A 24,418-nucleotide genomic window follows, 5' to 3' on the forward strand; every position below is an offset into this window, starting at 1 on the left:
GACGAGTGCCCCGTCTGTGCGGAGTGTAAACCACGATATTACAAACCTTACGCTCCCACATTGATTAAGGCGACTACACCATTTGAACACCTCAGTGTGGATTTTAAAGGACCACTATCCTCAAATAATAAGAATTCCTACTTCCTTAACACATCCCGTTTTCCCTTCGCTATCCCATGTGCTGATGTTTCTGCTAGTTCTGTTATTAAATGTCTTGATATGATTTTCAGTTATCCTAACTTCATTCATAGTGACAGAGGGTCAGCTTTCATGAGTTCTGAACTTAGGCAATACCTTCTTGACAGGGGGATAGCTACTAGTCATACTACCAGCTATAACCCATGGGGTAATGGTCAAGTGGAGTGCAGTAATGGTATAATATGGAAAGCTATCACTCTAGTGCTAAAACAAAAGGTCTCCCCTCCAGCTGCTGGCAAGATGTGCTGCCAGAAGCATTAGACTCTATCTATACACAGCTTTGTCCAGCGACCACTGAGACTCCCCACCAATGTCTTTTTGTTTTCCCTAGAAATTCAAAACCTGGATCGACCTTGCCAACTCGGCTCTCTGAGCCTGGAGAAGTTTTATTAAGAAAACATGTTAGACCCAGCAAAGCTGACCCACTTGTAGAGGGTGTTCAACTGCTTCACGCTAATCCACAGTATGCTCATGTCATTTTTCCTGATGGAAGAAAGGACACTGTTTCCCTTAGGGATCAAGCCTCGCCTGGTCTACAGCCTGCTAGCCCTTCCTCTGACCTGACTCCATCTCTACCCTGCCCGTCATAAGAAACACTCGAGGAACAATACCCTCTTCATGGGAATGTTTCCTCACGCTCTCCACTGCCTTCCACACCTGGTGACAGAAGTCCTTCGGTTAGAGATAAGTCTCTTCCATCTGTGGCCTTACGAAGATCAACACGAATCTCAAAGCCTCCTCAAAGCTCTGTTATGACCATTTCTAATCTTAGCCATAATTACAATGAGTGGAGTCACCCTGTATTATCTCAGGCTTGCAGCCTGTTTTTCTGGTATGTGTTCTCATTAATTCTGCTTGTAACCCTTAATCTTCTGTAATTTTTCTTCTATTCTGTCTGCTTTTCACTTTTGCCAGTATTGTATTTTATTAAAATTAGTCAATTTTTGTGGGGAGTGAATGTGATGATGTAATGGGGAGGGGTGTATTATACTGACTGCTTGCTATTGGCTATGGCTGTAGAGATACTCCACCCTACTGGTATAACACATGGAGATGCTTTCTCACTGGCCAGTTTAGTGGTGGTCAGAGTTTGTTAATAAAAGCCCAGTATTAGTATAACACTTGACTGGTCCATGTCTATGGCATATCATCCTGATGACTTCATCTGTGAGAAGTGCATCCAGCTGTAGCTCCTAACAAGCAGAGCAAAGGAATTGGAGCTGAAGTTGGATGAATTCCACATCATTCGGGAGGCAGAGGGGGGGGTATGATAGACAGGAGTTACAGGGATACTATCAGACCTAGGAGGCAGGAGGAGAGTAGATGGGTGATAGCCAGGAGAGGGAAAGAAAACAGGTAGTAAGTACAGAGCACCCTTGTGGTCATTCCCCTCAATAACAAGTATATCATTTTGGATGCTGTTTGGCGAAGGGGGGGGGGGGGTAAATGACCTACCAGGGACAAGCCATGGAGATCAGGTCTCTGGCTAAGAAGGAAAGAGAGCAGAAGAGATGAGCTGTAGTGATAGGGGATTCCATAGTTAGGGGGACAAATAAGAGGTCTGTGGAAGAGATGGAGTATCCTGGATGGTATGTTGCCTCCCTCGAGCCAGGGTCTGAGATATCTCTGATCAAGTTCACGGCATTGTCAGGAGGGAGGGTGAGCAGCCAGATGCCATGGTCCATGTAGGACCACTGGCATGCTTAGGAAAGGTGAGGAGGTCTTGCAAGTTCAGGGAGTTAGGTGGTAGGTTGAAGGACAGGACCTCCAGGGTAGTGATCTCAGGATTGCTACTTGTGCCACATGCTAATGCGGTTAGAAATAGGAGGATAATGCAGCTTAAAACATGGCTAAAGACATGGTGCAGGAGGGAGGGCCTCAGGTTTCTGGATCATTGGGCTCTCTCCCAGGGAAGGTAGGGCCTGTTCAGACAGGACAGTTTGCATCTGAACTGGAAGGGGACTAATATCCTTGCAGGAAGGTTTTCTTGTGCTGCTCTGGTAGGCTTCAACTAGATTTGGACAGGGTCGGCGTCAGAATGAATATTAGAGGTGGGCATTGGCGTGTTAGGGGGGGAAACAGCATAAACTCGCTCTGGGGGGCTGGTGTTGGATGCTGGGACCTACCTGTCTATAAACATTAAAACCATTTTCCCTTCCAACATTGAGACTGTCTTAAAGCAAATAAGGGTGAATAAATCCCCAGAGCCTGTCAAGATATTCCTTTAGACCTTGAGGGAGACTAGTATAGAAATTGCAATGACTCTGGCAGAAATATTTAAAATATCCTTAGCCATGGGTGTGGTACTGGAGGATTGGAGGGTAGCTCATATTGTTCCGTTGTCTTAAAAAGGCTCCAAAAGTAACCCTGGAAATTATGGACCAGGGATCCTGACATCAGCAGTAGGCAAATTATTGGGAAGTGTTCAAAGAGATTGGATATACAATTATTTGGATAGCCATGGACTGATTAGGGATAGTCAACATAGTTTTGTGTGTGGTATGTTTGTTTAACCAATCTTAAGAGTTTTTCAAGGAGGTTACCAGGAAAGTTGATGAAGAAAAGGCTATGGATGTTGTCTACATGGACTTTAGTAAGGTCTTTGACAAGGTCCCACATTGGAGGTTAGTGTTGAAGGTTCAGACGCTAGGTATTCATGGGGAAGTAGTGAACTGGATTTGACAATGGCTGGATGGGAGATGCCAGAGAGTAATGGTGGACGATTGCCTCTCAGACTGGAGGCCTGTGACTAGTGGTGTGCCTCAGGGATCAGTGCTGTTTGTTATCTATATCGATCTGGATGATAATGTGGTATTTTGGATCAGTAAGTTTGCAGATGACACTATGATGGGTGCTGTTGTGGGCAATGAAGAGGTTTTTTAAAGCTTGCAGAGGAATCTGGATGGTGGTAAAATGGACTGAAAAATGGCAGATGGAATTTAATGCAGACAAGTGTGAGGTGATACATTTTGAAAGGACAAATGAAGAAAGGACATACATGGTAAATGGAAGGGCACTAAGGAGTGCAGTAGAACAGAGGGATCTGGGAATGCAGATACATAATCCCTGAAAGTGGCGTCACAAGTTTATAGGGTTGTAAAGAGAGCTTTTGGCATATTGGCCTTTATAAATTAAAATATAGGAGTTGGGATTTTATGGTAAAGTTGTACAAGACATTGGTGAGGACAAAATTGGAGTATTGTGCAGATTTGGTCATCTAACTTCAGGAAAGATATCAATAAGAAAGAAAGTGGCAGAGATCTACTAGGATGTTGCCTGGAGTTCAGGAACTAAGTTATAGGGAAAGATTAAACAGGTTAGGAATTTATTCCATGGAGCAAAGAAGAATGAGGGGAGATTTGATAGAGGTATTTAAAATGATGATGGGGAGAGACAGAGTAAATGTAGACAGGTTGCAGTGAACTGGGATTCACTGGCTGTGTGATGTACTGATGGCTGGCTCCTCCCCCATCTGCTCACATATAACCTTAGTTTTCTGCCTAAACCCAGAACCCTTCTATGGTGCACTGTTAGCCATAATCAGACACACACAAGGTAAAGACTGTACAACAGGCCTTAATCCACAAAGACTTCCACAGAGCCAGGCTGGCTGTAGCTGCAGTAACTCAGAGTGAGCTTCGGGAGGCTGGTGCAGGCTTATATGCTGGAGGGTGATTGCCAGCCAGCCAGGTGTGGTCCTGTCCCCTTATACTCCTGCAGGTACAGGGGTTGCCACCTGCAGTAGGCCAGTGGTGTACCACCACATTCACCCCCTTCTTTAAAATTGTCCTGGTGGGGAGGGGTGAGGAGGGGGAACGGGGGGGAGGACGCACAGGGGGTGCAGTAACAAGGAATCGTGCTCACTATACACATACAATATTTACAGGTTGCGACAGTCCGTCAGCTGCCGGGATCTCTGTGACCGCCGTAGGACTGGCTCCTGGTCACTGGTAGGAGGGGAAGTGGGGGGGGTTGGCAGCAGGGGTCTGTGTGACTGGTGTGGTGCCGCGTGGAGGGGTGGCCGGGGTCAACATATGAGGGTCGAATTGGATGGGTGGGGGGGCGATTCCCCTCGCCGTCAGGTACTGGTCTCCTTCCCCAGCCATGTTCATTGCACTGAGGGGAAGTGATGTAATCGCAGCTGATGGCAGTGATGTCATTATGTCAGCCGGAAGTGACGTCACGCCATGAGCCGGAGGTGATGTCACTGTAGTTCTCGGTGAACGGAGCTGGCGAGGGCAGGGGCTGGTCCAGGTGCTCGGGGCACACACTGCAACAGTAGCTGGCGGGGCCGGATGTTGCACCATTGAGGTCGGGGAAGGCGGAAGTTGTAGTGGGGACAATGGCGCCACCTGGCATGCACACATGGAAGGGTCCGTGGGGGAGGTGGGGAGGTCATCGATGGCCACTGAGCTGCCATCTGGTTTTGAGAGGCACACTTTAACGAAGTGGCCTTTCTTGCCGCATTGGGAACAATACTGGTTCCTAGCCGGGCAGTTTTGGTGCGATCGTCAGTCCGACCCACACCAGGACCCACAGTACTTACAGGGGCGCTGGGCACCTGACGCAGTGACATTTTCCTCCCCAGCTCAGTCTGGGGCTGCAGCTGCAGTGTGAGAGAGCCATGAGGGAGCCTGGGAACCTGGAATCGAAGGCTTCGATGTGCAGGGCTGCCACTTCCATGGTTTGGACCACTTCCACTGTCTTAGTTAGGGAATGGATATTGTCTTCCAGCAGCTTCTGCCGGATGGCCCTCAAGTGTAGCCCTTGGACGAAGACATCCCAGATCAGCCTCTCGACCTCCTCTGCACCTACCCCGGGTTCAGCCAGACATGGTCAGGCCAACTCTCGCAGGTGTCCCAGGTAAGACTCAAAAGTCTCCCCGGGTTGCTGGGTTCAGGTGTTGAGGAGATACCTTGCACAGACCGCATTCATGGGGGGCTTGTACAAGTTCTCGAGAGTGTCCATTGCACTCTTGTATGTGTAGCAGCCTTTGGTTGCCTGGGGACCCAGCCTTGACCGGAGTAGGACCAGCCGCCTTCGTGTGCCTCGATGATAGCTTCGTCCGCGTGCTGCCAGATCTCGAAGTGTGTTTGGGGTTCCAACTGGCATGGGTCGACTTCAAGGCTCCCTGCACTCAGGAGTTTTTCCATGGCAGCCGTGGGAAAATTTTGTGGATTAAATTGTGGTGCGCTGTTAGCCAGAATCAGACACACACAAGGTAAAGACTGTACAACAGGCTTTAATCCACAAAGACTTCCACAGAGCCAGGCTGGCTGTAGCTGCAGTAACTCAGAGTGAGCTTCGGGAGGCCGGCGCAGGCTTGTATACCGGAGGGTGATTGACACCCAACTGGGTGAGGCTTGATCCCTTCAGGCTGAATGACACCCGGCCAGGTGTTGTCCTGCCCCCTTACACTCCTGCAGGTACAGAGGTTTCCCCCTGCAGTAGGCCGGTGGTAAACTCCTGAAGGTACAGGTGTAGCCCCCTGCAGTAGGTCCATGGTGTACCACCACACCTTCTGAAGACTACTGTGATTCCTTACCCTCAGTTATAAGCTAATAAAAGTGTTTGGTCTCCCTCCAGTCATGAGAGCTTTTATTCACACTCCACACGTTTTTTTTTCCCCCACTGAGAGTAGATGAGGTACAATCCAGAGAACATGAGTTAGACTGAAAGGGGAAAAGTTTATGGGGAGCTTCTTCACACAGAGGATGGTGGGGCTGTGGAATGAGCTTCCAGCTGAAGTGGTGAATGAGGGCTCAACTTTAACATTTAAGAGGAATTTGGACAGGTACATGGAATGAAGAGGTATGGAGGGCTATAGACTGGGTGTAGGTGATTGGGACTAGGCTAAAAAAGTGGTTCAGCACAGCCAAGAAGGGCTGAAGAGACTTGTTTCTGGGCTGTAATGTTCTACTGTTCTATGTCTCTATCGACAAAAGTGATTAGGATTCAAAATAACATGATGGTTGGCTTCAAAAGAATGGTCCAGACATCTTCACAAACTGGTCTAATTATAAGTGGAAGGAGTTAAAAATGGTTTATCGTGACACAATAGAAAAGCACAAACAATGATGACACCTCAGGGACAATTAAAAGGAAAATTACAAAAATATAGTAGATGGATGGGGACACTGGGAAGGATGCAAGCATGAAATAAGGAGACAAAAGCTGGAAAAAGGGTCATAAAAGGAATTTGGGATTAATTAAAATTATTTTTTGTGAGATGGGCATAAAAGGAGTGGTCTGAATCAATGCAGCATGGGCAACAATGTGTCTGCAACTCAGGAAATCACATTAATGTTGAGTAACTACTTGGCATCATTAGGATGAGTACTCATCAAAATTAACAGAAGCAAATTAACAGTGATAAAGTAAATAATAGTACTAACGTGATACCATTGCCAAGACCTTCTAGTTTACCTCCTACTTTTAAAAGAAATAATTGCAGCGGTCCTATCTATAATCTGCCCAAGTTCTTGATTCAGGAAATATCACTTTACCTTGGAAATTCATCTATGAACATCTGCATTTGAAGGAAATATGAGTAGGGGAGACTAGGGAGTAGGAGTAAATATCACTTGTCATGAGATTACTGGAGCTTTTTGTTGGGAAGATGATGTCCACCCACCTTAAATTATCAACTGTCCAGAGAATCAGCATGGATTTGTTCAGTGTCTGTCATGGCCAATGAACCCAATTGAATTTTTTTGAAGAGACAAAGGAATATTTGTTATTAAAATGAACTTTCAGTAGGCATTTAAAAAGGTCCTTCAGATGAGAAAACCACTCAAAAGTTAAAACTCTCAAACATGAATGCAAGTTACTGACCTATCAAGAAAATTGGCTGAGCAACAAGAGACAGGAAATAGGGGCTTGCATCCAAATTGGTAGGACGTGCTGACTGGTGTCCTTAATGGTGTGTGTAAATACCTCAACTGCTCACAGTATTTATAAATAAATTAAATAATGAGGCAGAATGCCCATGTATTCACGGATCTGATAACACATATGTAGTGATCGAAGCTGAGACGATTGCAAAGTAATAATAAAAGATGAGGTGAATGGGAAGATCAATAGCAAAATAAATATAATTTACCTCAATGAACAGAATTATACATGGCTGATTGGATCCAAACAGATGGATCAGATTAGGCTACCAGCTGATTTGGTCAAATATGACTGAGCAGGCTAACTTCAATTTTCCATCAATATTTTGAGCAAATGTCACGAAGGACCAATCAGGCAAGAAAGGCAAAATTCCTTCCCTAAAATACAAGGATATGGCAACATTTAGCATTAGGACAACCAGTTTCATGTCAAAGAAACACATGATTATGCAGAGAAGCAGGTCATATTGCCCATAAAGTATGCACCATCTTTTTGTTCCATATTTACGTCCCTTTCCTCATCTGTCTATAGGAATGCAAATTATTTATCTCAAGGGACCATCCAAGTGGCTTTGTGTCTCAACCACTCTATTACAGCTACAGACTACCAGCACTCTGTATAACAACCTATATTCTCTACTGTACCTTTGCCCATATTCCAATAAATCTTTCCAATAAATCTCCGCATACTTTTGAGGAAACTCAGCAGGTCACACAATGTCCACCAGAGGCAAAGGTCTACAACCAATGTTTTGGGCCTGAGCAGGCAGGTTGCCTTTCTGCTCATACTTTGACCAAAGGCTCAGGCCTAAAATGTTAGTTATTTCCCTTTGCTTCCTCTGTATGCTGCATGATGTTCTGAGTTTCTCCAGCACTTTTGTACACTGCCTGAAGTATACCTACCTAAATTAGTAATTTGGTCACAACATAGATAGTTTTTGTAAGTACAACCACATTTTTAATATGAGAAGAAACTGTTACTGTGGAATTTCAACTCACTAGTCCAGGTCTCTAACCCACTAGTTCAACAACATTACTCTATTATTCTTCCCAATATGGAGGACAAAGAGGATACATTTCTAAATGAGAAATGTGGATGCAATTTTGAGCATAGAAACATACACCTTTTAATAGCTGGAGCACAATTTCCAGATTGCATCTTAAAAGGAGTTATCAGAGAAGAGTCATTGAAATGATCCAAATGAAACACAATTTACCTCTATGAACAGAATTATGCATCACTTGTCAATTTTACCATCATGTATAAAGTGAACAGATGATGAATATTTTGCAACCAGAAGTGGGTTTATTCATGTCCAGCATAACAGAGAAATGATCACTTTTGAAAGAAAATGTTCATTGCAAATTTATAGATGTTATTTATTTGTTTTTCCCTTTCAGCATTCCAGCCACCTCCACCAACCACTTCCCTCCTTACAACATAGTCCCATCAAACTGCAGGAGATGCAACACAGACTTTTACCTCTTCCTTCCCCAATATTGAAGAATCCAAATGGTCCATCCTGAGGAAGCATCAATTCACTTCCAATTTAGTCTACTGCATTTGGTGCTCATAGTGTAATTTCCTTGACATTGAAGGAATCAAATGCAGATTATGCTTCTGCTTTGCTTTCAATCACATCATTTCCCTATTTCACTCCTACCATGACTTCAATTCTTACATCATTATGTGAACTCCAGGAATATCAATCCCACACCACTCAGCACCCACTCTGTTCTCATTGCTGCTATCAGGAAAGAGGTATGGGTGCCACAAGACTCACACCACCAGGTTCAGAAACAGTTCCTACTCTTCCACCATCAGACTCCTCGATGACAAACTCACTCAGAGACTCATTTAAGGGCTCTTACTTGTGCACTTTATTGATTTTCTTGGTGGTCTCTCTGTATTGCACAGTTTGTTTACATTCATTATGGTTTACAGTTCTTTGTTTATATATTAATGCTGTGCACAGGTTTTTTTTTACACTACCAATTAGTGGTAATTCTGCTGTACCCATGTGAAAAAGAATCTCAGGATTGTATGTGATGTCATGTATGTACTCTGACAATAAATCTGAATATTCCATCTGTCTACACTACAACTTCCTGGGCCTTTCTGAAGCAAGGTCATCCATCTGTAACATTTATTCAACTTTTTCTCTTTTTCTTGTTGCAAGAATTTCAAGCATTTTCATTTCAATATTCTGATCACTGCTGTTCTGCATGTTACAGTTCTCGTGTCTTTCCTTTTCCCTCCAACTGTCCTCGTTCATCTATTAACCTAATGAAACAGAAAGCATCCAGCCACTTGGACAACCTCGGACACCACCACATCACAAAAATATCCCTCTGTTCCCTCACCCCCTCCCCCTTTGACTTTTCCAGTTTTGATGCAAGGTTATTACCATACTTCAACTCAGTTTTTTTTTCCTCCGATGACTGATCAACTAAATATTTCCTGCACTTAGATTACTTTACAATCACAGAGAATTATGGAATCATAGAGCACAGAAACAGGCCCTTTTAGTCCAGCATGTTGACTGTGATGCCCATCTCCACTAATCCCATTTGCCCAAATTAGGTCCATATCCTTCCATGTCTTTTCTATCCAAGTAGCTGGTGAAAGCCTGTTAAACATCTTTTAAATTTCCATCAAAAATATTGAAAAAAAAAACGCTTTACAAAACAGTGTTTTTGGTACCAAATCAGGGAATTTGTGCCAGAGTCCAAGCGCTTGCATGATTGTTCTTTGTGGTACTATACTTTCTTCACTGCATTCATTTTTCTTGCAACATTCGACTTGTAATTCTTTAGGGAAACTCTGAGAAAAGAACAATCAATTGCAGGAAAACATCAGCACAAGACTGCATTCAGGATTAATAATCAGCCAAACAATATAAAAGGGGGAAGCAGAGAAGAAATTTCAGTAAAAGAACAGATGGCTGTTTCAACAGGAAATAACATTCTCTCTGCACTTGGAAAAGAGCACCTGAAAAGACACAAAATATGTGGAAAGACAATAGCCTGAAACATTATACTGTTCAATTGCTATCTATATCTGCCTCACTACTCTTTTCCCAGATGTAGTCAATGACCAAAAATATTGCGGGGGGGGGCGGGGGGTGGGGGGTGGGGGGGAATGAAGAATGTGACCATGATGGGATGGGTTTTTCATACGTGAAAGTGTACACAAGAGTCAATGGAGGGAAGATTGGTTTATTTGATTCTATGAGGTGCATTCACAACTCTGTGACTTCATGCAGTCTTGGGAAGAGTAGCTTCTATAAAAATCTGTAGGAGATATTGGGGACATGACAAATTTCTTTTGGTTCTTAGGAAGTAGAGCACTTGTGTGCTTTCTTGGCTGTAGCATCAGTGTGGTTGGACCAGGATAGATTGTTGATGTTATTTACAGCTACCGTAAATACCTAAAGCTCTCTAACATCTTCATCTCAGCACCAAAGTCCAAAGTTCAAATTTATTATCAAAGTACATACATGATCCTACATACAACCCTGAGAAACTTCATCCTGCGGGCCGGGCTGCATTCCATGTAGATTTTCTCAATGGTGAGGAAAGTTTTGCCTGTGATTGCAAGTTCCAATTCCCAAATCTTTTTAATCTTGTTGCGAAGTACTGGATATAATTGCAATAATTTATCATATATAATGATAAATCCTTTCTGAGAAGGACACAGCTGGTCAGCACATTTTCCACCACACCTCTGTAGAAATATACCAAGGATTCTGGTGTCATACCAAATCTCCACAAACTCCTGAGGAATTAGAGACGCTGACATGCTTTCTTCACAATGTCTTTAGTCTGTTTGATCCAGGAAAGATCCTCTGAGATAGTTACTCCTAAGAACTTATCTCCACCTCTGATTCCTCCAAAGATCACTGGATTTAAACCATTGATTTACCTTCCGAAAGTCAGCAATCTGCACCTTAGTTTTGGTGACATTGAGGGTAAAGTTGTTGTTGGTGCATCATTCGGCCAAGTTTTCAATCTCCCTCCTGTGTGCTGACTCATCCCCTTTTTTATACAACCCACTACAGTGGTATCATCTGAAAATTTGTAGATGCAGTTATTGTTGTACCAAGCCACACAGTCGTAGGTGTAAAGTGAGTAGAGCAGGGGGCTAAGAACGCAGCCCTGTGGTGCTCCGGTACTAATGGAGATTATGAAGTAGATGTAGTTACCAATCCTCACTGATTGTGGTTGGAGGTGAGGAAATACATGATCCAATTACACAGTGGGGACTTGAATCCCAGGTCTTGGAGTTTGCTGATCCGTTAAATGCAGAACTGTACGTGATGAAGAGCATCCTAATGCATCTTTACTGTCCAGGTGTTCCTAGGCTTTGTGTTGAGCCAGTGAGTTGGCATCTGCCGTAGACCTGTTGCTACTATAGGTGAACTGGAACATATCCATGTCACTGCTCAGAGGCTGATATGCTTCAAAACCAGCCTTTCAAAACTTCATCACTGTTGGTGTAAGTGCTACTGGTTGATAGTCATTACAGCAGGTTACTACACTTTTCTTGGGCACCGGTATTATTGACACCAGTTTGAAACAGGTGGGTATCACACCCTGCTGGAGTGAGATATTGAAGATATTCATGAATACATTGGTAAGCAGGTCAGCATAGATTTTTTTAAACACTCAGCCAGGTACTCTAACCGTGCCAGATCCTCTCTTTAGATTCATTCTCCTGAAGGCAGCGTGCATGATACGGACAGGATGGGATCATCGGGGATATGGTGGTGTGGAGGGGTGATTCTTCGCTGTTACTGTCATCAAATCAGGTGTAGAAGGCATTGAATTCCTCTGGGAGTGAAGCTTTGCCATCTGCTGCTTCACCAGACTTGGTTTTGTAGCAGGTTATGGCATTTAGGCCCTACCACAGCTGTTGGGTGTCCTTTATTGTTTCCATTTTCATCGGGAATCTCCACTTTGCCCACGTCATTCCTGCTCCTTCTGCATTGATCTGGATCTCCAGACTTAAATGCCTGTGATCTGGCTCTCATTAGGTTCCAGATTTCATTGTTCATCCAGGACGTCTGGTTGGGAAAACCCAGAGTGATTTGGTGGGGACACCCTCATCCACAACTGTTTTGCTAAAGTCTGTGACAGCCCTGGTGTAATCGTTCAGATCCTCAGCTGAGTCCTTGAACACCACCCAATCCGCTGACTCGTGGAAGTCATGCAACCATTCTTCAGCCATCTTCTAACTATCCTGATTTCTGGAGGCTCTTTTTAGGCTGTCTTTATGAAAGTAGAAGGAGCCCAGCCAGGTGAACAACTTGCCAAAATGCAGTCTCGGGATACAGTGGCATCATCAGCAATTCTTTAAGTGTGTAGTCATACTAAATTGCACAGCCATAAGTGTAAAGTGAGTTGAGCAGGGCAGCTAAGTATGCAACCCTGCAGTGTAACGGATGTAGATTGTGGAGAAGATGTTCTTGGTAATCCACACCGATTTGGGTCTGGAGATGAGCAAATCCAGGATCCAATTACACAGTGGGGCCCAGTTCTTGGCATTTGAGGGGACGATGGCGTTGAATGCCGTACTGAGCTATTGGTAATAAAGAGCTATTGATACAGAATGACCTGTTCCACCTGCTTCCCAAGTCTTTGGTCAGTTCCTTCATTTTGTTGACATTGAAGGAGAGGTTGTTGTCCAGCCACTTACTTATTGATCTCCTTCCTGCAAGCCAATGTTCCACTGGTATCCTGCTTGAGTTAAGATGTGAGACCATAAATTTCAGCCCTCTCGGAATGCACACTGTATGTCAGGTAATTGTGTCTGGAATGGTGGGGAGGATACAAGGAATATTCATTTATGCCAGTTTTGAGGTACCTCTAATTCAATACAAATACAGAACGGGGAGAGGACACTTGAAAGAAGGTTGCAATTTAGCAAAATGGTTAATTTATTGTTGATGCTATTGCACATTTTAAGAGCAGTTGAATATACAAAAGTAGGAACCTTTTTTTTTAAGCATTTTTTCATGATTTTGTTGAAAAGCCATTCAGAGCAAGTCGCTCTATAAGTCCACCTTACTATCCATATCTGAGGTTGTTACTTTCCATTTCCATCAAGGCCACTGACACATCCATGCAATCTCACTCTCAATGACATGATTTATCTATACCCTTTCACCTTGAGGATGAACTCTGGCCAAACAATTCCCCTTCATCTAAAATTCCAATGCCTGCAAATAATCAACTGCTTTCCATTACCGTCTATACAATCTTCAAAGGCTACAAGCCACCGTGCCTTCGTTTTACTCTCACCCTGATTAAAAAAGAAAACAAAAATCACAAATGTCACCATATTCAACATTGTTGCGATGTCCTGACCAGCTATTCAGTTCCTGTCCCTTTAACCACCACAATCTTGCATTGACAAGTTTCCTTTACAATCAAATCCATTTCCCTATTCTTTGGAATGCTAAAAGTGCACTTTTTGGTGAGGGCAGCCCCTCAAACGAGGACCTTCTGGAGTGCAAAGAATGGTAGTAGCCTGTGCATTCCACATCATAGTTTGTCAACAAAGGTTAGATATCGCTGCCCAAGAAGACAAGTCATCATTTAAAAAAAAATTTAGAGATACAGCCCAGTATTGTGGGCCCTTCTGCCCCACAACCTCACACTGCCCAGTTACATCCATGTGACCAATTAAGCTACCAACCCCGAACCATTCTGGAATGCGAGAGGAAATCGAAAGCACAGAGAAACTGACATGGACACAGGGAGAACCTACGAACTCCTTACAGAGAGCATTGCATTCGAATCCAGGTTGAAATAGTGTTGCGCTCTTTCGCTAACCTTGTCTCCCTAAATGAATTGCAAACAATGGGAGAAGAAAGCAAGTTTCAGAGGAGTTGGCAGTGGAATACTGTGAAACACAAAAGTCTGTAGATGCTGTGATCATGGTAAAAACACAGAAATGCTAGAGGAACTCAGCCGGTCTCACAGCATTCATAGTAGGTACAGATATATTACTGACATTTTCGGGCCTCTTCAAGGTATGGAATGCTGCCAACATCACAATGAAAGAGTGATGGATAGAACTGAAAGAATGAAAAAGGTAAAGACAAGTTATTAAAAAAAGGTCAACAATCCTCTGGAAAATCACCCAGTCCAAATTGTACGCAGCTGGGTAAATTGTCTTTCACTGCCTTAATTAGTGATAAATGTCAATTCTGAAGATGTTACACTGTTGTTAAAGGAAAGTAAATGGGATAAACTCCATAAGCACATATTAGTCAGTCCAATAATGGTGAGTGAATTTTAGAGACAATCTGAGACAGTCAATTGGCATGCAGGTTCACAGATTCGAGGATAAAAAGGCAATTTTATAAAAATGTTAAAAATGGTGAACATTTACCTTGGCTTTGTTAAGGGAAAGTTCAAAGACAAGGGAATTGTGTTAAATTGACAAGTTATAGTGACGCACATGTTTGCAATGGTGAATCGGCCCTGCTTTTCACGTGCAGTCAGCGGGCAGCCACGGGACCATCTCTTCCGGTCCAGACTGGAAGTGTGCATTTGAGTTAGCGTCACTGTTGCACAAGTGCCGGGAAGTTGGGGATAGGACCAGAAACGGTCTTAAAGGCTGCAGCGCGGAATTCAAAGAAAAGCAATTGTGATTCTGGAGCTCCCAGCCCGTGTCTCAGTCTCTTCATTGCACTCATTCACGACCTGCTACATTGCTGACCCCAATAAGTCTCCATGTCCTGAAGACTCAACACAATGGAACCTGAAGCCTTAAGTGTCGTTGCATTGAAGCTGCCAACATTCTGTATGAACGCACCCCGCACTTGGTTTGACCAAGTGGAGGCCCAGTTCTGGATCAAACAGATAACCTCCAATTCGATGAGATACTTCTATGTCGTCAGCTCGTTTGACCAGGAAGCTGCTGCATGAGTTGATGATCTCATCCTGACACCGCCAGAGGAAGGTAAATACATGGCTCTTAAAAACCTCCTCATTAGCACATACGACCTCTCACGATGCAAGAGAGCTGCCACACTCCTTCACTTGGATGGCTTAGGACATAGGACCTCCTCTGTCCTCATGGGCGAGATGCTTATACTGGCAGAAGGGCACAAGCCCTGCCTCATGTTTGAGCAGGTGTTCCTTGAGCAGATGCCTGAAGACATCAGACTCCCATTTCCGACACAGATTTTAGCAACCTACGCAAGGTTGTGGCACGAGTGGACATTCTCTACTTAAGCGTGTGAAGCCATAGGCTCAGTCAACCACGTTACACAGCCACCACCAAGGACAACGCCCAAGTCCAGTCCACCATGTGAGCAGGCCCTGCCCTGCTAGAAAGCAGAAAGGCCTGATCCCAAAAGGTGCTTCTACCATCAGCGTTGGGGTGTGTCAGCACACAGGTGCCACCAGCCATGCTTATTCCCAGGAAACAATGGAGCCAGCCACTGTTAGCGGCTATGGTGGCTGGCTGATCAAACAGCCTTCTCCATGTCAGGGACAGCATCTCAGGCCACAGGTTCCTCATGGATATAGGGATCAGTGTTATACCCCCTGCAGTACTTGAGATATGCACAAGACCCCACGGCCCGACCCTGCATGCTGACAATAACACTGCTACCTTCGACTGCCCAAAATGAAGTACAGCACATTTGACAGGGAGCTTCTCACTCTCTACGTGGCCATCTGCCATTTCCGCTACTTCCTGGAAGGGCGTCTGTTCACTTTCTACACAGATCACAAGCTGCTCACTTTTGCCTTCTCAAAGTCCTCCGACCTGTGGTCCACCCAACAGCAGAGACTCTTAATCTACGCCTCTGAATTTACCACCATTATTTGACATCTATCCAGAAAACACAGCCTTATTGCTGACGCACTCTCCAGGCCAGCGGTCAAAGCAATGTTGCAGGGCATCAACTACCACAATCTGGCTCGTGCACAACAAGATGACCCTGAGACACTCAGCTTCAGAACTGCAGTCATGGGATTGCAGTTCCAAGATCTCCCACTTGATGCCAATGGCAATACACTCTTATGTGATGTCTCCACAGACAAACCTAAACCGCTGGTCCCGGCTCAATGGAGGAGAATGGTTTTTGACATAATCCACGGTTTGTTGCATCCTTCAATCCACACAACAGTGCGACTGGTATCCATAAAATTTGTTTGGCACGGCCGGCGTAAACAGGTCATGGAGAGGGCCAAAACCTGCAACACACCAAGCACCAAGTCCAACAGTTCAATGCTCCAACCCACAGGTTGCAGCACATCCACCTCAACATAGTTTGGCCCTTGCCAGTCTCCCGAGGGTCATGCTACCTATTCACAGTGACAGACAGGTTTACTCGTTGGCCAAAGACCATATCCATTCTGGACGCCTCGACCGAAACATGCGCCAGAGCTCTCCTCGCCATCTGGGTCTCCCATTTTGGGGTCCTGGCAGGCATAACAAATGACCAGGGGGTGCAATTCAACTCTACCCTGTGGACAGAACTCTCTAAGATCTTGGGCACCCAGCTGCATTGCACCATGGTTTACCACTCCAAGCCAACGGGCTAGTCGAGCACTTCCATCGCCACCTCAAATCAGCACTCAAAAAGCCCAACTGGGTGGATGAACTACCCTGGGTTCTCCTGGGAATATGTATTTGTGCAAGGGGGCATGCACAGGACTCACCTTCAGCGTCCTTATGAAGGACCATGCAAAGTGGTGCAAAGAAATGCATCCATGTTCAATCTTGATATTGGGGGCAAGGATGAGTTATTCACACTGGACCATGTGAAACCAGCCCATCTGGACTTGTCCCAACCAGAACAGCATACCTCACCATCGACACATCCCAAGACCATTGGTGCCAATTCTTTGGGGGGTTGGGATGGGTTGTGTGGTGATGCACATTTGCAACGGCAAATCGGCCCCACTTGTAACACACGGTCGGCGGTGCAGCCGCAGCAAGGATGGCTGGCATGGGACTGTCCCCTCTAATCCAGACTGGAAGGGTGCATGTGTGCTTGTGTCATTTCAGAAATGCTGGGATGTTGGGGGTGGGACCAGAGACGGGCTTAAAGGCTGCAGTGCAGAATTCAAATTAAAGCAGTTGTGATACTTAAGCTCCCAGCCTATTGTCTCAGTCTCTTCACTGTGCTCGCTCACAACTTGCTACAAATGTAATAATTTATCCTTAATTGGAGTACTATGCCAATTTGTAATTAAAGTTTTCAGTTATGTGGATTGACTTGAGAAGTTTTCATTATTTTCTCAATAAAAGTGAGAAAAAGATTGTTAACCAAAGGAGAGAGATTAAAGGCAAATAGCAGAATAAACTGAGGCTGCATGAGGGAGCCTTCTTTTACATTTCTTTCTGCTCTGCTGTAAAATAATAAGTCAATAATAACTTTCAAAGGGGATTTGGAACTATTCTTGAAGTGGAAATATCTGCACGAAAAGAGGAGGAATATTAATTAGTTTAATAAATATTTTATTGAGGTACACAGTAAATGCAGGAGGAACTCAGCTGGTCTCATTGCAACCAGAGGAGGTAAAGATATATTACAGGTACCGATGTTTGGGGCCTGAGCCCACTCAGGCCCAATACGTCAGTCGTATGTCCTTACCCCCAATGGACGCTGCGAGAAAGGCCCAGCTCCTCCAATGTCGACTGTGTGTTTTTCCTCCAATCACAGTGTCTGCAGACTTCTGTTCCTCACCTTCCTTTCACAGAGGTGCGCGGGCAATAATGGGCCAAATCAAGCTGATTCTCTAGTTGGGAGAAATCTCAATTCTTGTTTCCAAGAGTGGCAAAACCTTCACATGCTCAGCTGTACACTTTGCTTTGGATCAGTCGGTCCTCAAATTTGAATCCAAAGATTAATTGTCGCTGTCCATTTTCTCATCGTGAAAGATAAAATATGTCAAGTTTAACTGGGCATTGAGTGCATTGCTGAGCACAAGGAGATGGTGCTCATGCTGATCTGCCATGTCAACTTAATGTACAGGATAACAGTTCCCTTGTTGACATGTCTGTCCATGGCCTCATGTTTTTTGCTTATACCTTGAAAAAGGATTCAGGCCCGAAATCTCAGTGATATATCTTTAACTCTTAAGGATGCTGAAAGGACGGCTGAGTTCCTCCAACATCTACAACGTGTTTTTAGAATAACAGTTGAGCACTTCAACAATAATTGTATTTAGAAATGCTCCACTGAATTATTAAAGTGGTTATTAAGTCATCAAAATGGTGGTGCTTCCAGAGATGCTGTAACTGCAGCGCTGCCATACGCCCGTGGGGAGCGAGGAGTGCACTCCCGTGGGGTTCAACCGCTTAGTCATCAACCGTCACCTCCACGCAGGCTTTGAACGGGCTGTGAAAGGATCCAACAGTAGCTTCATTTAAAATCCCACAACCACGGGGCCTGTGCCCAAGATGGCAGTACCTCTGATCAGCCACAGCCAAAAGGAGTTGCGGACTCCAGGGGAGCAGAAAACTGGCAGAGGGGACCAGAAAACGGGGAGACCATCCCCACCCTGAGGAGAAACAGAGGAGAAGACTGAGAGGATGGTGACCATGCGGCGGACCAGTGAGGAATCCTGCGGGTGAAAGACCCACACAAGTGGTGGGCGGGCTGCTGGCGACTTGAGGCAAGGAACGCACGGAGGCTGTGGGCTGCTGGCGACTGCTGTCAGGAGACTCGCACCAGGCTGTGGTCTGCTGGAGACTGGCTTGAAACTGGCTGGAGAGGTACCAGGTATGTGCTGAAGGTTCGGAGGTTCGGGCCTGGAGCTCGGGTTGCCATTGGTTTGGACTGAACTCTGTGTGGCTGTGGAAGAGCTGGAGGTGAATCTAAGTACACTCAGTGATCTTGGGGACTCTCCTTTGCTTCTTTTTCTCTTTCTCTAGGCCATTTCATGTCAGGCCTCCACCTGGAGGGCAGCTACGCTTAAAACTTGCCTTTCAGACAGCAGCCCTAAAAGGCTGCTCCAGCATCCCATTCATATCCAGAGGTGCCTCGTAGATTGGAAATTGGAAATTTTCTGGACCACAGAGCGGTTCCAGCTGCATGGGGGATAATGGGTAGGGAAGTCGGCCATTGCCCTGCCATGTTTTGAGCTGCAGAGAGCAGCCCCAAAGCTTGAAGCAGCCCAGTGTGTATGCCTCAGCCCGCTCCAGCTGCCCTGCCAGCTCCCCCTGCCTTGGAGGGAGAGGGGTGAGTCGGAAGTCGGGTGACGGGCTGACAACATCATCAGCCCACCCACTAATCAGCACTTTCAGCTGCTGTACATTCAGGTCAGGTGACTGAGCACAGCGCTCCACCTATTATCCTTCCCCAAGAAGGGTTGGAATCAACACCTCGGAGCTAGCCAATGAAGACCCTCCACCTTTACACAGGTGTTTTCCCTGCTTGAAAGGGCCTCTAAGTGAAAAAGGCAGTTCAGGCAATTACTGCTGATGGCAAATCTGTCTGCCTTACAGCAGGGAAAAGCAATTTTATGTAACATGATACAGTTTTATTACAATGACAAGCAGAAGTATTAGAAGTTTCTTTAACATATGCATGTTAAATATTTGGAAACAACATTTATAATTCCTCGTTTGAATTTTGTAATGTGACACAACATGGAGTCTGTGGAACAGGATGATAAAAGGTGGCTGTAATGGAGACCAAACAAAGACTCAGTAACTTATTTAATTGGTGTTGCCTTTCACAGTCTTTTTTGTGAGACTGACTCAGTTATATTAATGATTACTCCACTGGAAAACTGAAGGGTGGGTAGGTTCTTGCTTTGCTTTTCATGGTCATGCAAATCTTAAGAAACTAAAAAGCAGGTCGAATAAACAAATAACCAATTCAAACAACCGCCTTTGCTTATTCAGGCTGTTCTGCAAATAGGTTTTACTGTCCTTCATCAAGCAGCCCTCCTTGCAAGGATAAATAAACAACATGTGGGTGGCAAGCATTTCCAATTAATTTTGACAAGTCCACAGACCTAATTCACATGTGTGATCTAAAAAAAATTAGCAAAGCAAACACAAATCTATAACTTGATTCAACAACTCATTATCTCATTTAAGCAGTAAAAGAACTTTGACAAATATATTTTTTCTGATTCAATTACATTACCCATGCAGAAGAACAAGGATCCAAAGATTGGCCTGCCTGCCAGGAGCAGAAACTATTCCCTTCTCCCACCAATTTCACCCCCCCCCCCTTTATTGTTTTGTTGGACTCCAAGTCACTTTGTCCAAATGATAAGATGCCACTGGCTCTCAGCCAAAGCAGCTATGCAGCAAATTGGGAGGAGCAATGTGATAATGTCTGAATTGACTCCTTGTCTAATATCTCACTTGGCCTGTGCTGAGCACCTGCTCTGAATGCCAGAAAGGTTCATGGGTGTGCAGTTTTGTAATTGCTTAGTGCAGCACAATGCCAGTTTGGTCTTTAGTTCATGAGGCCATTTTTATTAAATGAACATTTGACAAAGCCATTTGGAACGAATTTGCTCCATCACCAGTCACAGGCTACCTCAATAGTCGTTACATGTGGAAATATTTATTAAAAGCTATCTCGAGCACCACAGTGTTGTCACTCGTTCAAATTCCATCCTTTGAAATTTAAAGACCATTCCTGATCACTGTGTTTTCTCAGCAATTAGTATTTTGTCTCTCTTGTGATGAGGAAAAGGCAGACAAGGAAGCCTCAACAGAGAGGGCAAATTTGTTCCCAATAGATTCACAGAATTAAACATCATGGACATTGGGCCTTCAGAATATTAAAATCAAGCTAGACCCAGGGAATTATCTCAGGGATATATCCATCGATGGATAGAATTCAGCTCCAAACCATTTCTGAAGGCTAAACAGCTTATTGGAAAATCCAGGTTATTGAGCATTGACCTTGTATATAGCACAGAATTTTAATGATGTAGTTGGCTCAAAAATTTGATTTGTTCACAGCCTTAAAGCTGAACAAAATATTCTCTTCTTTTGAACCTTTTAGTAGGCATTGAGTGTAGAAAACCGATAAATAACAATAAAAAAATGATTTCAAGCCCAACATAATGTATGTCGGTAATTAAATCCACTCTTTCAGTCCCTCTGGCCTCTGGTAGCTCTCCAGGGAACTGAAATACAGACAATATGCTACATTATCTAAATTATGTACCAATGCTATACAAGATTTTATTGATCTTACTTTGACTCGATCCTGAAGAATGACCTCCATTGTAAGGTGTAGATCAGTTCAGTTAATGTGGATCATCGGCAAGAACTGACTCATGTACCTTGATTATTTCTCATCTTCTGATGTTGAAGCATGAGGAGTTCAGATTGTGAAATGTAAATGCTGAATTATGGCCCTTGAAAACAGAGGTACCAGGAGGTAATAGTAAATTGAAAGTCATCAGTTTGATGGCTTCTGACATTTCAATTTTCAGTCCCTTTTAAACAATGATAACATGAGGAAAATACAAAATTAAAATTTAAAATGATAAACAAATCCCTCTGATCTCAGAATAACAAAAGTAACAAATTGTTGCTTTACTGAAAACCTCATACCACATAACGATGTAGAACCCATTTCAATGGGAAAAATTAGCATTCAAAGTAACAGAATAGCTATCATTGACTTATAAAAAGTGATGTCTACTCATCAATGTTGACATTGGGCTGAATTTTATGAACAGTTGTGGTTTTTAGACTGCAGGCATTTAATGATACAATCAATGAAATTTGCTGTTACATGGGCAGTCTAAAAAGGAAAGAGCATAAATTTTTAGTCAATTCCTGCATCACGATTTATCCTGCAGGATCCCTAGTACTTTTCGGGAGAAGCCTGCAGTCTAAATTGCACCGCAAAACTCACCTCATGAATTCGACGACCAGCTGATGACTCAAGCCATTTTCTTCCATGTAAAAGCACCAGGACTAACGCGCACAGAAAGTTGAGAGGTTCAGTGTAAACGACCACAAGATGAGTAATTATGTTAATTTATGTTAAAATTTTCACAGATTTTTCCAACATTGCTGTCTAAAAACACTAGTGACAGAGCAACAATTGACAAAGATATAATGAAATTTTTGACTATTGCTCCTTTTTCCAATGTTTATTGCTGTAAAATATCAACCAGCAAAAGTAATCATATTGACTGAGCAGTCAATCATATTAAAGAATTCTGATAGATCGCAAACAAGAATCGTATTTTTTTTATTGATGAACATATGGTGTGATGATAATTAACAGAGTGGCTAAAATACAAATTGAGCCAATTTGCATTTGAATATTTGAAAATCCTTGGGTTGGATCAGTCTAGACTAGGCACAATATCAGGAACTGCTTGCCCCCACTTATGCAAGGGATGTGAAGACCTATCTGACTGGGTATCCACATCATTGACTTTTGGCAAGATCTGAATGGTGAACATCCCTACACAATGAAGACACATCACTCCAGAATACTGAAGCCTGAAGTCCAGCACATCTTGATTCAAAAACAGCTATCAGAACTCTTGAAACCCTCCGATACTATCTGAACAATTAAAACCATTAAACTATTCTGGGACCATCAAAAGATCCATCTGTACCATTGAAACATTACTTTGTTTTTGCTTGCAATGATTGCAACTGCAAATATTTATTTAACTATCCTTTTATTGTTATTATCTCTTTTTCCCATCTTGGCTTACTGTAGTAATTGAATTTATACAATTGTAGTTGGTGTACCCCGATAATAATTTTGGTGCATCTGTGTATATTTGTATTTATGTAATGACAATAAACTCTCATCCCCAAAATGCCCCAACAGAACTGAGAATTTTCTCTAAAGACTTTCATTGGCAAATAGCAGTTGTTCTCCACCTGTTACCTCCTGCCTTATGGGCTATGCTCCACCCTTGCCCCTCCTCCTGCACCATTCTATTTAGGCACCTGCCTACATTTTTCATACCTTGATGAAGGACCCAAGCCTGAAATGTTGGTTATGTATCTTCGCTATACACTGTTTGACCTGCTTTAGGCCATTTCATACAAGCGCGGAGGGAAAACTTAAAACTTATCTTTCATAGAGCAGCCCTAAAAGGCTGCTCCAGCGTCGCATTCATGTCGAACGGTGCCTCATAGTGCCCTCCGGATCCAACGGAGGTGGGGAGAATGGTGCCAGTCATCATAAATATGAAGCAAAACAATGGCTGTCTTCCCAACCCATAATTCCCCACACAGCTGGAATGGCACTGCATTTCTCAGAACAGTTCCAGCTGCATGGGGGATTATGGGTCGGGAAGACAGCCATTGCTCTGTCATATTTTGAGCTGCAAAGAGTGGCCCTGAAGGCCGAAACGGCTCAGTGAGGCTGTCACAGCACACACCAGCCACCCCCTGATGGCTCCCGCTGGTCCCCGCTGCCCTGATGGCTCCCGCCCGCCCCCGCTGCCCTGAGGGGGTCATGGAGGGAGATGGGTGAGTGGGAAGATGGGTTGCAGACTGATGGCATCATCAGCCCGCCCCAGCCAGCCGCTTGCAGCAGCTGTACATTCAAGAGCGCAGTGTTCTGCTAATTATCCTTCCCCAAGAAGGGTTGAATTCAGTGCCTTGGACCAGGCCACGGACCATTCAGACTGGTAAGTCTCTCAGCGTAAGGGCGGATAACCTCCGCCTTTACAGTCGGGCAGTTTCCTTGCTTGAAAGGGCCTTTTGTTTCTCCAGCATTGTGTTTTTACTTCAACAACAGTGTCTGCTGACCTTTGTATTTTACCAATAGCGGTTGTTAAATGTTTCTAACATACAGAGAAATGAAAAAACTAATTAAATTGAAATAATTAAAACATACTTGTAAAATGTAAAGTGAATTAAAATCACATAAAAGCACATAAATAATGAAAACCATCAAACATAATAATAAAAACAAAGATACATGGCCCTCGGACAGAGACGAAAATAAATTTCTCACGAAAGTGATCTCATCTTTAATGTTGCCAATTTAACCCGTTTATACTAATTGTGTTGGCCACCTTCTTACCAGTACACTGTACCAGTTTGTATTCATTTGTATGCTTTGCCTTCTAAAACCATGCTCTACAAACTGCACTTAAAACAGTAGGGCCTTTCAAACTGCCGTTTAACTGGGCAATTTGCCTAGTTAGCACCCCAGTAATGCAGAAGTAGCAAGGGTTCGACCCAGCCAATCTCGTCGGAATCCAACTGGGTCCCTGACCTACCTCAGAGGTGGTCAGGGAATCCAGTTAAACTTACCTAGGCCACGTCCACGGGCAATTTGAACAGGAAAATGGCCGACCTGCTTATTCAGGCGAGGTCAGCGCTGGTGTGCGTA

At 44.1% G+C, this 24,418-nt stretch overlaps 1 protein-coding gene across 7 annotated transcripts in view; it reads right to left on the reverse strand.

The window, feature by feature from the left end:
* The window catches only part of kcnh3 (potassium voltage-gated channel, subfamily H (eag-related), member 3), a 698,780-nt gene that overhangs the window by 554,781 nt on the left and 119,581 nt on the right, over window positions 1-24,418 (reverse strand). For 2 of the 7 annotated variants that reach the window (XM_069934513.1, XM_069934514.1), the window contains exons 2-4: window positions 21,290-21,452; window positions 9,796-9,915; window positions 7,301-7,469 (exon numbers count right to left, since the gene is read on the reverse strand). The exons of 4 other annotated variants lie outside the window; for them this stretch is intronic. The gene's annotated coding sequence lies outside the window, so the exon portion shown is untranslated. The remainder of the gene's footprint in view (window positions 1-7,300; window positions 7,470-9,795; window positions 9,916-21,289; window positions 21,453-24,418) is intronic. One more of the 7 variants, XM_069934515.1, reaches the window with a different exon arrangement.

Source organism: Narcine bancroftii, chromosome 4 (genome assembly GCF_036971445.1).
Source record: "Narcine bancroftii isolate sNarBan1 chromosome 4, sNarBan1.hap1, whole genome shotgun sequence".
In the NCBI taxonomy this organism is placed as follows: Eukaryota; Metazoa; Chordata; class Chondrichthyes; order Torpediniformes; family Narcinidae; genus Narcine; species Narcine bancroftii.